This window comes from Scyliorhinus torazame, chromosome 18, assembly GCF_047496885.1.
Source record: "Scyliorhinus torazame isolate Kashiwa2021f chromosome 18, sScyTor2.1, whole genome shotgun sequence".
Classification (NCBI taxonomy): domain Eukaryota; kingdom Metazoa; phylum Chordata; class Chondrichthyes; order Carcharhiniformes; family Scyliorhinidae; genus Scyliorhinus; species Scyliorhinus torazame.
The window spans coordinates 25,320,321-25,334,834 of record NC_092724.1 but is presented as its reverse complement, the minus strand read 5'-3'; the positions used below and the strand labels follow the sequence as shown (position 1 = coordinate 25,334,834).

The 14,514-nt window shown below is 52.5% G+C and overlaps 1 protein-coding gene across 1 annotated transcript in view; it reads left to right on the top strand.

Moving 5' to 3' along the window:
• The window catches only part of LOC140395056 (protein S100-A1-like), a 119,383-nt gene that overhangs the window by 960 nt on the left and 103,909 nt on the right, over positions 1–14,514 (top strand). Inside the window, exon 2 of the mRNA XM_072482411.1 lies at positions 772–1,039. The gene's annotated coding sequence lies outside the window, so the exon portion shown is untranslated. The remainder of the gene's footprint in view (positions 1–771; positions 1,040–14,514) is intronic.

Sequence of the window (14,514 nt, the reverse complement as noted above, 5' to 3'; positions counted from 1 at the left end):
TCTACACCACCCACACCCCACACCCTACACCACCCACATCCCACACCTTACACCACCCACACCCCACACCACCCACACCCCACACCGCCCACACCCCACACCCTACACCACCCACACCCCACACTGCCCTCACCCTACACCACCCACACCCCACACCCTACACCACCCACACCCTACACCACCCACATCCCACACCCTACACCACCCACACCCCACACCGCCCTCACACTACACCACCCACACCCCACACCCTACACCACCCACACCCCACACCGCCCTCACCCTACACCACCCACACCCCACACTGCCCTCACCCTACACCACCCACACCCCACACCCTACACCACCCACACCCTACACCACCCACATCCCACACCCTACACCACCCACACCCCACACCGCCCTCACACTACACCACCCACACCCCACACCCTACACCACCCACACCCCACACCGCCCTCACCCTACACCACCCACACCCCACACCCTACACCACCCACACCCCACACTGCCCTCACCCTACACCACCCACACCCCACACCCTACACCACCCACACCCTACACCACCCACACCCCACACCGCCCTCACACTACACCACCCACACCCCACACCCTACACCACCCACACCCCACACCCTACACCACCCACATCCCACACCCTACACCACCCACACCGCCCTCACCCTATACCACCTCCAAACCACCAGCCCCCACTCTCATGCCCTCCCCTGGCCTGCGGTCTAATCATGAGTCGTGTCTTGTGTCTTCTAGGATGTGCTGGTGATGGGCGGGTCCATCTGGTGTCCCTGCCCCCAGCCAGAGCGACAGCTGGAGCCCCGCCCACCCCCCATGAGCTCAGATACAAGCCCTCCGCCCGAGACTCAGGACACCCCGGAGCTTGATTCCAATGTTGACACAGATTTCCCATCACAGCTGTCTCCAAAACCCTCCAGCTTCCCAGAGACACTCACCTCGGTTCGATGCTTTAGTGAAGAGGCTCCTGGGACACCCTCTGGTGCGCACAGTCCAGCAGGTGGAGGTAGGAACACCCAAGAGGCCGGACGTTCGGAGGGCGGGCCGACCCCAGGGGCTATCTGCCTTCCAGACTGGTTTCAGGCTTCTGGAACAGACAATCCCATCTATAGGGGAGATGCAGGCACAGAGCCAGGGACCACATGAGGGGTTGTTGACGAGCATCCAGCAGCTGTAGGTGCGGTTGGAGGATGCAACCTCCAGGCCAACACCGCACAGGTGGCATCCGCGTTGGATGCATTGGAAGCGACGGATTTGGCTGTGGATCAGCATGTCCAAGGCCTGGGGCGTTCTGTGCAGGCGCTGGCAGAGGCCCAGAAAGAGCACCCTACCCAAGGTCCACACCTCCCCCCTATCCCCATAACCCAGTAACCCCACCCAACACTAAGGGCAATTTTGGACATTAAGGGCAATTTATCATGGCCAATCCACCTAACCTGCACATCTTTGGACTGTGGGAGGAAACCAGAGCACCCGGAGGAAACCCACGCACACACGGGGAGGATGTGCAGACTCCGCACAGACAGTGACCCAAGCCGGAATCGACCTGGGACCCTGGAGCTGTGAAACAATTGTGCTATCCACAATGCTACCGGCTGTCCCTGATACATCTGGTGGGCAGCGGCAGAACGGGGCGGCACCATGCTACCCGGGACATCCGAGCAACAGCTGGGCCCATCCAGACCTGGTCGTCCCAGAAGACACCTGCCAACAGGGACTCAGGTCATAGGGCGGGGATCACAGCAGGCCGCCTCCACTCCTACCTAGATGTAGCATTAGGGCCGGTAAGATCAGGAAGTGAGCCACCAGTTAAGTTGGCACAGCTGCGGGGCACAGTTTATTTTAGGAGCGAGGGCACAAATCTGTAAATATTTGTTCACATTAAACATCTGTTCACACTGTTACAGCCTGTCTCAGTGGTCTGTCAGATGAGTGTGAAGGGTGGGCTGGACTGGGCTGGCCAGAGAGGCGGGGGGTGGATAATGGGTGGGCATTGCGGAGGGAATGGTCAGAGGTTGTGGGTGGCCTGGCCTCCACAAGCAGCTCCCCCCCCCCCCCCCCCCTCCACCCCCCACCACCACCACCGTCCCCCACCACCACTCACCCCAGGGGTTCGATGGCACCGTGTGATGGAATGGCCAGCTCGCATGCAGGGATCACCCAGGTGGACGGTGGAAAGTGCGACCGTGAGCAGGAGTCAGACGTTGGCATACGATGCGGAGCATCAGAGCTCATCGCAGAGCGGGTTGTCATCATCCTCCATCCCATGGACCAGGCCCGCTGTTACTGCTAACCCAGGGCCCACACCCCCATGGTGCATCAGTTGTGTATCACGGAGAGGGTTGCAGGCAGGGGTGGCCATGGGGTGGGGTGGGGGAGGGGGGGGGAAGTGAGGGTGTGTGGAATGTGGTGTCCATGTCCCTTGGTCCATCCACCTCCTCCACCACCAGCTTCCCCCTCCCCCCCTGCTTTGGTTAGGCGCCATCAGCCACGGCCGCAGTCGTGTATGATGCTCAGCTGATGGTTTCATATCAGCTGCACGTTCATCAAGTGGAACCCCTTTCAGTTTGTGCGGCGCGGCCTGTCATCTGCAGATGCTCATAGGGGAACATGCATCCCGTCAATCACCCCCTGGACCCGTGTCATCCCAGCGATGGCAACGAACACTGCCGCCCGGGCAGCCTAGTGGGCTTGGTCCACATTGAAGTAAATGTTTTGAGTCATCTGAGCATATAGGGCCTCCATGACGGTGCGGATGCACTGAGGATGGGGGTGTGGGAGTACCCACACTGTTGGTGTCACTCTACAAAGCAGATGCCAAGGTGGGCGGTCAGTGGGGTGCACAGCAAGATGGCCGCGGTAATGGCGGGCCGTGCCTAGGCACTGCCCCGGTCCCGTGAGAGGGGTCACCCCTGCCACTCAGCCTGTTCCCCCCAACACCTCCCTCTCTCCCGGTCCTGGCAGGGCTCCCCCCCCACCCTAGGCAGCCCGGCCAGTGTCCGACCCGGCAGCCCGCAGTTGCTCCTCTCTGTGTCTTACCTCCTCTCTCCTTCATCCCTTTTATCACAGTTCAACTGATACCCTGTACCACTACTCACTCTTTGGTCATGGTGACCAAAGGTGGTCAAGGGAGCAGTTTAGAATTCAGCAAAGAACGACCAAGGGATTGATTAAGAAGGGGAAAATAGAGTACAAGAGTACTCAGCTTGCAAGGACCATAAAAACTGATTGTAAAAGTTTCTATAGGTACGTGAAGAGAAAAAGATTGGTGAAGACAAATGTAGGCCCTTACAGTCAAAAACAGGGGAATTTATAATGGGGGACAAAGAAATGGCTGAGCAACTAAATACATAGGCAGCACGTAGCACAGTGGATAGCATTGTGGCTTCACAGTGCCAGGGTCCCAGGTTCGATTCGATGGGCCAAATAGCCTCTTTTTGCACTGTATGTTCTCTACTTTGGTTCTGTCTTTACAAATGAGGATACAAATCGAATACCAGAAATGTTGGGGAATGCCAGGCAGAGACTGAAGGAGATCAATATTGATAGAGAAATGGTATTGGGGAAATTGAAGGGATTGAAGGCTGATAAATCCCCAGGACCTGATAATCTACATCTCAAAGTACTTAAGGAAGTTGCTCTAGAAATAGTGACTGTATTGGTGGTCATCTTCCAGGGTTCTATAGACTCTGGAATAGTTCCTGAAGATTGGAGGGTAGCTAATGTAACTCTGTTATTTAAAAAGGTAGGTTGAGAGAAAGCTGGGTAGCATACACCAGTAAGACTGACGTCAGTAGTGGGGAAAATCTAGAATCCATTATCAAAGATTTTATAGCTGAGCACTCAGAAAACAGTGACAGGATCAGACAGAGTCAGCATGGATTTATGATGGGGAAAACATGCTTGACAAATCTACTGGAAGTCTTCGAGGATGTAACAGTGTTGATAAAGGGGAGCCCGACGCAGGAGGTGCAGGACAGAGTGATCTCAAAGACATGGGTGGGGGACGGTAAGGTATCAGACATATATAGGGAAATGAGGGACGAGGGGGAGATTATGGTAGACGAGCTGAAAGGGAAATGGGAAGAGGAGCTGGGGGAGGAGATTGAGGAGGGGCTGTGGGCTGATGCCCTAAGTAGGGTAAACTCATCGTCCTTGTGTGCCAGGCTAAGCCTGATACAATTTAAGGTGTTACACAGGGCGCATATGACTGGAGCACGGCTCAGTAAATTTTTTGGAGTAGAGGATAGGTGTGCGAGATGCTCGAGAAGCCCAGCGAATCACACCCACATGTTCTGGTCATGTCCGGCACTACAGGGGTTTTGGGTGGGGGTGACAAAGGTGCTTTCGAAGGTGGTGGGGGTCCAGGTTGAACCAAGCTGGGGGTTGGCTATATTCGGGATTGCAGAGGAGCCGGGAGTGCAGGAGGCGAAAGAGGCTGATGTTTTGGCCTTTGCGTCCCTAGTAGCCCGGCGCAGGATACTGTTGATGTGGAAAGAAGCCAAGCCCCCGGGTGTGGAGACCTGGATAAATGACATGGTAGGGTTTATAAAGCTGGAACGGATTAAGTTCGTCCTAAGGGGGTCGGCTCAAGGGTTCACCAGGCGGTGGCAACCGTTCGTCGAATACCTCACAGAAAGATAGAGGGAATGGAAAAGAAGAAGACAGCAGCAGCAGCCCAGGGGGAGGGGGGGGAGGAACCAGAAGGACTCTCAGGGATGTTAGTGTATATGTATAATATGTATAGGTTGTTGTTATAGGTAATTGTATATTGGACTGCTGAATTGTATTTTTTGAGAGTATTTATTTGGGACAAGGCAGTTGCCATTTAGTTTTGTCTTGTTTTTTGTTTTGTTTTTTAATTTTGATGTTGTTTATATATATTATTTATTTCTTGCTTAAAACTGGCCATTGTTATTTATATTGTTATATTACTGTGTAAAGGATACACAATGTACTGTCATGGTTGGCCAAAAATTTTGAATAAAATATTTTTTTTAAAAAAAAGATAAAGGGGAGCCAGTGGATGTGGTATATTTGGACTGTCGGAAGGCTTTTGACAAAGTCCTGCATATGAAATTAGCGTGTAAACTTAAAGCGCATGGGATTGGGGGAATGTATTCAGATGAAGAGAAAACTGGACGGCAGACTGGAAACAAAGAATAGGAATTAACGTGTCATTTTCAAATTGGCATGCAGTAACGAGTGGGGGACCGCAGGGATCGGTGCTAGAACCCCAAATATTCACAATAGATATTGATGAGGGAACAAAATGTAATATCTCCACATCTGCAGATGACACCAAGTTGGGTGGGAGGGTGAGCTGTGGGGAGGATGCGGAGATCCTTCAGTGTGATTTGGACAAGTTGAGTGACAAATGAATGGCAGATGCAGTGTAATTTGGATAAATGTGAGGTTATCCACTTTGGTAGCAAAAATGAGACAGCAGACTATTATCTGAATAAACATAAATTAGGAGAGGGGAAACGTGCAACAAGACCTGTGTATCCTCGTACACCAGTCACTGAAGGGAAGCACGCAGGGTGCAGCAGGCGGTATAGAAGGTAAATGGTATGCTGGCCTTCATTGCGAGAGGATTTGAGTACAGGAGCAGGGATGTCTTGCTGCAAATAAACAGGGCCTCGGTGAGGCCACGCCTATTGTGTGCAGTTTTGGTCTCCTGCTCTGAGGAAGGATATTCCTGCTCTAGAGGGAGTGCAGCGAAGGTTTACCAGATTGATTCCTGGGATGGCGGGACCGACGTATGAGGAGAGATTGAATTGGTTAAGATTGTATTCACAGGAGTTCAGAAGAATGGGGGGGGGGGGGGGAAATCACATTGAAACCTATAAAATTCTAATCGGACTCGACATGGTAGATGCAGGAAGGATGTTCCTGATGGTGGGTGTGTCCAGATCCAGGGTCTCAGTTTGAAGATATTGGTTGGGCCATTTTGGTCAGAGGTGAGGAGGAATTTCTTCACACAGAGAGTGGTGAGCTTGTGGAATCCGTTACCACCGGAAGTAGTTGAGGCCAAAACATGTTTTAATAATCTAATAATCATTTATTAGTGTCACAAGGAGGCTTACATTAACACCGCAATGAAGTTACTATGAAAAGCCCCTGGCCGCTACATTCCAGCGCCTGTTCGGGTACACAGAGGGAGAATTCAGAATGTCCAATTCACCTAACAAGCATGTCTTTCGGGACTTGTGGGGGGAAAGCGGAACACCCGGAGGAAACCCACGTAGACACAGGGAGAACGTGCAGACTCTGCACAGACAGTGACCCAAGCCGGGGAATCGAACCCGGGTCCCTGGCGCTGTGAAACAACAGTGCTAACCACTGTGCTTCCATGCCGCTCATCAAGAAGCAGGTGGATATAGCATATAGGGTGCAGGGGATCAAAGGATGTGAGGGGAAAGCGGGATTAGGCTATTGAGTTGGATGATCAGCCATGATCATAATGAATGGCCCAGCAGGCTTGAGGGCCGAAGGGCCTCTTCCTGCCACTATTTTCTATGTTGCTACGTTTCTAAGTGACCTTTGACCCGCTGGGCAACGCTTGTGGGATTTCTCTCAAACATCTGGCTCCAGTTAAAGTCCAAGGCTGACAAATCAAGGGGGGGGGAATGAATAAGTTACTTAATCAAAATATCAGACCCTGTTTCCCATCTATCTCAAGTCATTCAGAGCTAGTAATAGGAGTCGTTCATGAGGTGAGGGGGATTCTGAACCTTAACCTTGTGGTGAATGGAGAGTTACAAGCCCTGTCCGAGGGAGGGGGATCAATGTGTGGGGGTGGCTGTGATGGGAGTGAGGGATGGGGATCAATCCTCGTCCTCCTGGCCCACGAGCAGTGCATTAAGGGCTCTGACTCTTTCCCTGAAGCTGTTGACTTTTCGAGTCATACGGCTGGATTCTCCATTCCTGAGACTAAGGGCTGGATTCTCCGATTTTGTGGCTATGTCCAGAGGAAGTGTCTGGTCTTACGGCCGAAAAGTCGGCACCGCCTCCACGCCAATCGATGCTCCGCCCAGTGGGGGGCTAAGCCGTGGCACGTGAAGCCCCCATATGTAACAAACTTCCAGGCACAGCTGATGGCTAGTCAGACGAGGGACTTTCAGAGGACAATGGGGCTTGATTGAATCACCCGGGATAAATAGGACTATCCTGTCTTTCCCATTAACAAGTTGAGGTCTAACGTGTTGCCGCAATTTCTGTTTAATTTCCAATGCCCGCCGATTTTCCTGCCAAAGGCATTTTTTAGAGAGATTGAAGGGGTTATTACCTCGTTCGTACGGGGCGGGAAGGTGGCCAGAGTTAGAAAGGTGCTGCTACAGAGGGGAAGGCAAGCAGGAGGTTTGGGTCTTCTGAACCTGATGTATTACTACTGGGCGGCGAATGTGGAGAAGGTGCGGAGCTGGGTCAGAGGGGTTGACTCCCAATGGGTCAGAATGGAGGAGAGTTTGTGTAGGGGGTCAGGATTGAAGGTGCTAGCAACAGCGCCGCTCCCGGGGAAATACTCAGGGAATCCGGTAGTAATAGCTTTATTGAAAATTTGGAGGCAGTTTCGCCAGCACATCGGGTTGGGGGCAGGGTCAAGGGAAATGCCGATTCGGGGGAACCATAAATTTGAGCCCTGGCAGTGGGATGGAAATTTTCAGAGGAGAAAGGAATTAGAACACTAAAAGATTTATTTCTTGGGGGTCAGTTTGCAGGATTGAAGGAGCTGGGAGCGAAGTATGGGCTGGAGCAGGGGGAAATGTTTAGATACATGCAGGTTCAAGATTTTGCCAGAAAGGAGATACAGAGCTTCCCGGTAGAGCCGGCCTCCACATTGCTGGAGGAGGTGCTGACGACAGGGGGACTGGAGAAGGGGGTAGTGTCGGCGGTTTACGGAGCTATTTTGGAAGAGGAGAAGACACCGCTGGCTGGGATCAAGGCAAAGTGGGAAGAAGAGTTGGGAGCGGGTACGGAGCGTGTGAGGTGCTCCAGAGGGTGAACGCCTCCACCTCGTGTGTGAGGTTGGGGCTGATACAGCTGAAGGTGGTATACAGAGCACACCTTACAACGGCGTGGATGAGCCGGCTCTTTGAGGGGTAGAAGATGTGTGAGAACGTTGCCGGGGGTGGGGGGGGGGGGGCGCAAACCACGTTTATATGTTTTGGTCCTGTCCAAAGCTAGAGGATTACTGGAAGGAGGTTTTTAAGGTCATCTCTAAAGTGGTGCACGTGAAATTGGACCCGGGCCCCCGGGTGGCCATATTCGGGGTGTCAGATCAGCCGGGGTTAGAAACGGGTGGGGAGGCGGATGTTGTAGCCTTCGCCTCGTTGATCGCCCGAAGGCGGATCCTGTTGGGATGGAGATCAACCTCTCCCCCCTGTGCTCTGGCGGGGGGACCTGCTGGAATTCTTGACTCTTGAGAAGGTCAAATTTGAACTGAGGGGAAGGATGGAGGAGTTCTACAATTCATGGGCGTTATTCATTATGCACTTTCGAGAACTGGAATACATCGAACATTCGCGGTGGGGGGGGGGTTGGGGGTTGGGAGGGAGGGGCACTGACTGTATGTGTTAATGTTGACTATGGGTGAGTCCTGATTCCTTCTTGTTATTGGTTGCTGTTTGGTGGGTGAATGGGATTGTTGTTATTGATATGGGGATTGACATTGCATTCGGCGCTGATCATTGTTGGTCGGTGTAAATTTGGGAGAAAATGTGAAAAAGGAGAATAAAAATATTTTTTAAGAAACAAAACAAGTTGAGGTCTGACTAGGACAATGGCCTGTGGTGGGCATATAGTGGACGTATATCTATGACTCAATCCTAGTTCACCGAGAAAGGAACATCGAACAGATCTTCAGCGATAGCCTGGGAGATGCCCAGGTACAACCTTCACAAGAAGAAAGGGCCCTGGCGTTCAAACCCAGAGTGATCGTAGCCTGCCAGCCTCCTTTACAAAGTGCGGGTAAAACCCAAAGTTCAGCTGTGAGTCGGAGTCATAGTTTGTTGAGTAAGAGGATTGTCCAGGCAGCACGGTGGCACAGTTGCGATGGAGATCAACCTCTCCACCCTGTGCCCTGGCGTGGCGGGGGGACCTGCACAGTAGCTTTGTTGCCCCACGGCGCCGAGGTCCCAGGTTCGATCCCGGCTCTGGGTCACTGTCCGTGTGGAGTTTGCGCATTCTCCCCGTGTCTGCGTGGGTTTCGCCCCCACAACCCAAAGATGTGCAGGCTAGGTGGATTGCCCACGCTAAATTGCCCCTTAATTGGAAAAAATGAATTGGGTACACTAAATTTATATTAAAAAAAGAGTAAGAGAATTGTTAATAAAATTGCGTTAAACCGTGAACTTGTTTTGCCTTTGTTCATCTCGCAAATAAGGGCACCTGGGTAAAAGTTTTGAGTAAGTAAACTGGTCGAACATATCAGAGATTTTATAGATTCAACAATGCGAGGTCTCATGCGACGCCTCCTCTGCACCTCCTCAGCCCGTTGGGCGGCCGGCTCCCCATCCCCAGTGGCTGCCTCCTGTTCCTCTGGGGCCCGTTCTGCTGCTACAGAGTTTCCTCCTCCACGAGCAGCTCCAACTCCTACAGCCGCAGGGCATCCCCCAGGGCTGTGGCGACTAGGAGCAAGGCCACCATTGCTGGTTGAATTCCAATATCTATTGTCTGCAGGGGGTGAAAGGCTGACCTGTTAGCATGGGGCGTACCCCCCGTGCCCAACCAGGTCCATTGGGCTACATGGAGGCCCCGTATGGCACAGTGGACCCTGCCCCCGCATGTCCCCCCCCCATCCCTGCACCCCTGGCTCGATCGGTGCCCGGCCTCCTGGGGGCCTTTGTCCCTCGCGCCCTGCTGCCATGGGTACCGCTGGCTGGCACTGTCCTTAGCAGTGGTATGCTCCATGGCCCCCGTCTGCTGCCCCACTGGAGGGGCTACTGTGGGCGTTGCCCTCGGGTGGGCCGCGTGATGCCCTGTCACCAGGGGAATTATGGTGGAGGATGAAGGGTGGGAGCTGGAGTGCGGGGCTGGTGGGGTGGAGGGTGTGGGGCTGGGGTGAAGGGGAGGCGGGATGAAGGGTGGGGACTGAGGTGCGGGGGTGATCAGATGGGGGCACCCATACAGCCAGTGTCACTCTGCAGAACCAGGGGCCAAGCTGGGTGGTCAGTGGGGTGCGCAGCAGGTTGGCTGACTTGCAGGCCATGGCAATGGCAGTCCATGCCTGGACAATGCCCCAGTCCTGTGGGGGGGTCACCCCAGCCCCACAGCCCGTCCCCCCATCACACCCACCCACCCCGTGCCCTGACATGGCCCCCCCCTCCAAGCCAACCCGACCAGTGTCAGGACCGGCAGTCCACGGTCGCGCCTCTCCATGTCCTCCCTCCTCTCTCTCCCTCATCAGCCAAGGCGCCCATTTCCCGATGTTTAAAAGCACAAGTGAACCTTGCCATCGGGAATTCCCCCATTGGGGGCAGAATCGCGGAAATCCCGGAGAATACCGGATCATGCCGACTAATGATATGCAAATGGTTTTACTTCATGTGCGCAGTAGAACGCATTGACGCTGCTGTCAAGGCACCGGAGAATTGTGATTTGGCGCGATTTCGGCATCAAAGCCAATTCTCCACCCAATCACCTTTCCCAATTCCAGCGTCGGCAGACGGAGAATCCCTCCCATAGAATTTTACAGCTCAGAAAGAGGGCCCTTCAGCCCATCGTGTTTACGCTCCTATCTGTTCGAATCCCATTTTCCAGCACTTAGTCCATCACCTAGTATGCTATAATGTTTCAAGTACTCATCTAAATACTTATTACATGCTCTGCCTTGGCTAATAAAGGCAAGGGTCCCATATTTAAAAAATAAATAAATTTAGTGTACCCAATTTGTTTTTTCCAATTAAGGGGCAATTTAGCGTGGCCAATCCACCTACCCTGCACATCTCTGGGTCGTGGGGGCGAAACCCACGCAAACACGGGGAGAATGTGCAAACTCCACACGGACAGTGACCCAGAGCCGGGATCGAACCTGGGACCTCGGCGCCGTGAGACAACAGGGCCAACCCCGTGCTGCCCTCGCCATATGCCTTCTTAACCTCCTTATTTACCGGATCGGCTGCCTTCAGGGATCTTTTCCACGGTCTGGAATCTGGTTGAACCTGTGAAAAAAAGGTTAATCTGAGGCGCTTATTATCTCTAACTGGTCAGCCCACCACCTGGCCCCGCCCCTCCTGGCCCCAACTCCTGGTCCCGCCTCCTGGCCCCATCTCCAGGCAGGAAGGTAGCAATTGGGCCTTCACTCATTGCCCTGGGACCCTCACACGCCCCTCAATCCCAGTAGAAAGTTGCTGTTCCGAATTTCACAAGTACAGTTACACTGTCACAGAACACAGTGGCTCCAACATGGCCTCAGCTTGTCAATCGGTTGTCGGTGTGGGGAACAGACAGTGCTGTCCAGTGTCAGGCTCAATGAATGGACAATGGCAGCATTCACCCACTCACAGGATGTGGGCAGCTTTGGCAAGGACAGGTTTTATAGCCATTTTGAGAAGGTGGTGGTGAAAATTCCTCTTTATCCGAGAATCCTAGAATGGTTTTAACAGAGGAGCTGGCCATTCAGCCCATTCGAACATAAAACATACAGCGCAGAAGGAGGCCATTTGGCACATCGAGTCTGCACCGACCCACTTAAGCCCTCACTTCCACCCTATCCCCGTAACCCAACAACCCTTACTAATCTTTTTGTACACTAAGGGGCAATTTAGCATGGCCAATCCACCTAACCTGCACATCTTTGGACTGTGGGGGGAAACCGGAGCACCCGGAGGAAACCCACGCACACACGGGGAGAACGTGCAGACTCCACACAGACAGTGACCCAAGCCGGGAATCGAACCTGGGACCCTGGAGCTGTGAAGCCACAGTGCTAACCACTGTGCTACCGTGCTTCCCCATTGTGTACTGTCTGCAAGCGCAACTCAGCTCGTTCACTGCATGATTCTTCATAGTGGTACGAGGCGATAGGGTAAAAGACTTTTCGGTTCAGCATCTTCACCCAGATGCTGTGCACCTAGGGGGTGATGGGAAGGTGGGTGACGGGGAGGGGGAGTTAAATCCATCATTCCATGTAATCACTGCTGTAATTCTGCCAGAATGTATTCTCTCGCAGTTAACAGAAAAATAACAATTCCGTATTATCGTCATGAATTGCACAATGGGAGATCTCCACCTGTGAGTGACATGAGGATATTCCAGAAATACTGAGATAACAGCCAAGCTTTCCGCTCGTTGTACCATTCTAACAGAACAGAATGGACACAATGGAGAGAATACACCTTCTCTTAGATTCCCCGGTGAACACATCTCAAAATTCACCTACTGCCTGTACTTCCCCCACTACCTGTACCTCACCCCCTGGATGTAGCTCACTCGCTGCCTGTAACTCTCACATTGCCTGTACCTCATTCACTGCCTGTAACTCTCACATTGCCTGTACCTCATTCACTGCCTGTAACTCTCACATAGCCTGTACCTCATTCACTGCCTGTAACTCTCACATAGCCTGTACCTCATTCACTGCCTGTAACTCTCACATAGCCTGTACCTCATTCACTGCCTGTAACTCTCACATAGCCTGTACCTCATTCACTGCCTGTAACTCTCACATAGCCTGTACCTCATTCACTGCCTGTAACTCTCACACTGTCTGAAATTCTAACACCGCCTGTAGCTCCCCCACTGGCTGTAGATCATCTACTGCTTGTAGCTCACCCATTGGCTGTCCTCTCACACTGCCTGTATCTCTCACACTGCCTGCAACTCTCACATTGCCTGTAGCCCTTTCGCCGCCTGTGACTCTCACACTGCCTGTAGCTCAACCATTGCCTGTACTTCTGTCACCACCTGTAGCGCACCTCTTCCCTATAGGTCACCTTTTATATGTAACTCACCCACCACCTGTAGCTCTCTCACTGCCTGGAGCACACTTACTGCATGTAATTCATCCCCTAATGGTAACTCACTCATTGCCTGTCACTCACCCACTTCTTGTAGCTCTCTCACTGACTACATCTATCACTCTGCCTGCAGCTTACCCACTGCCTGTAGCTTAACAACTGCCTGTGGCTCATCCACTGCCTGTAGCTTACCCACTGCCTGTAGTTGACTCAAAAGCTGTTATTCCCAATGCCCTCCCCCTGTAAACTCACCCCCATCAAAAATAGTACACGCTAGCCCAATTAATAACCTAAAATCTGAGATTGATAGATGTTTATTCGGGGAATGAAGAGATATGAAGCCACGGTAGACGCTGGAGTTCAGATGTAGAACAGCCGCAAGCTCAGTGAAATGCACAACAGGCTTCAGGAGCTGAATGAACTCCCTCCTGTTCCAGCAAATTCCACAATATTTCTGAACTCCTCCAGTCTTCAATCATTTCCTGCATCATGGATTCATGCAGTTCCCTCCTTTAGGACAGTGCGGTTAGTTCTCTCGGGCACCCTTTCTAAACTAACCCCTACCCAAGGTATATCTTCCCTCCATCCTATCTTTCAGTACGTGTGGAGCCCACTCTGCGATCCCCCACTCCCGAACAGTCTCCCTGTTGTCCTCGTTTAGTCCGGGGCCTCTAACTGGTTTTGTTCAGCTGCAGTTTATTTAAACAGTGCATTAAAGTGACTGCCAGATGGTGAAAAACTTTCCAAAGTATTCACCGCACTTGCCAAGATCCAATTATAATTGAGAGCAGAAAATCAGAACAGCAAACAGAAAATAGGGACCAATCATCTCAAGCTGTTAACTCCTCACTGTAAGTGCCTGCATCAATACAGGAAGAGGAACTGACCTGAGGGCGAGTGGAGCCCTGAATCAGGGCTGTGTTTGAGCCTCAGCAGATTGGGGCAGGGGTATATATTCTTGATATTGTATAGAAACATAGGGGGCGATTCCCCAGCCGCGTTGCACCTGGCACATATCCCGCTATGTCGGGAGAATTGTGGGAGAGCCCCGAAATGGGATTTGCACCAGGCACAAGTGAGTTTCCCATTCTCCCGGCCCGCCCCAGCTCGCGTGATCAGGATCACACGCAGAAAGGGCAAGAAGCTGATCACAATTTATTTGCATTCATTTTAATCTCATTCGCGAGATTAAAGTTGAATGCAGCAGCCTCCCAGTATTCACCCGCCACCCACTACCCGGAGACCAAATCACTTCTGGTCTCTAAAAGTGGGGACTAGGGACACCAAGGGGGGCAAAGAGGTCAGTACTCTCTCTACACTTACCTCCAGGGTGCCGACGGGAGTCCTTCAGGGGAGGTGGGGTCGGATGGGTGCTTGTGCTGTGCTGGAAGTGCTCAGGTTGGGGGTCTTTCCTGGGTTGGGGGTCATGTGACAAGTCTTCCTTCTGTAGCCTTGAAAACCTTAAAATTCTCTTTCAGCATGTCAATATCAATGATCTGTCAGATTAATGTAAAAGCTTTCT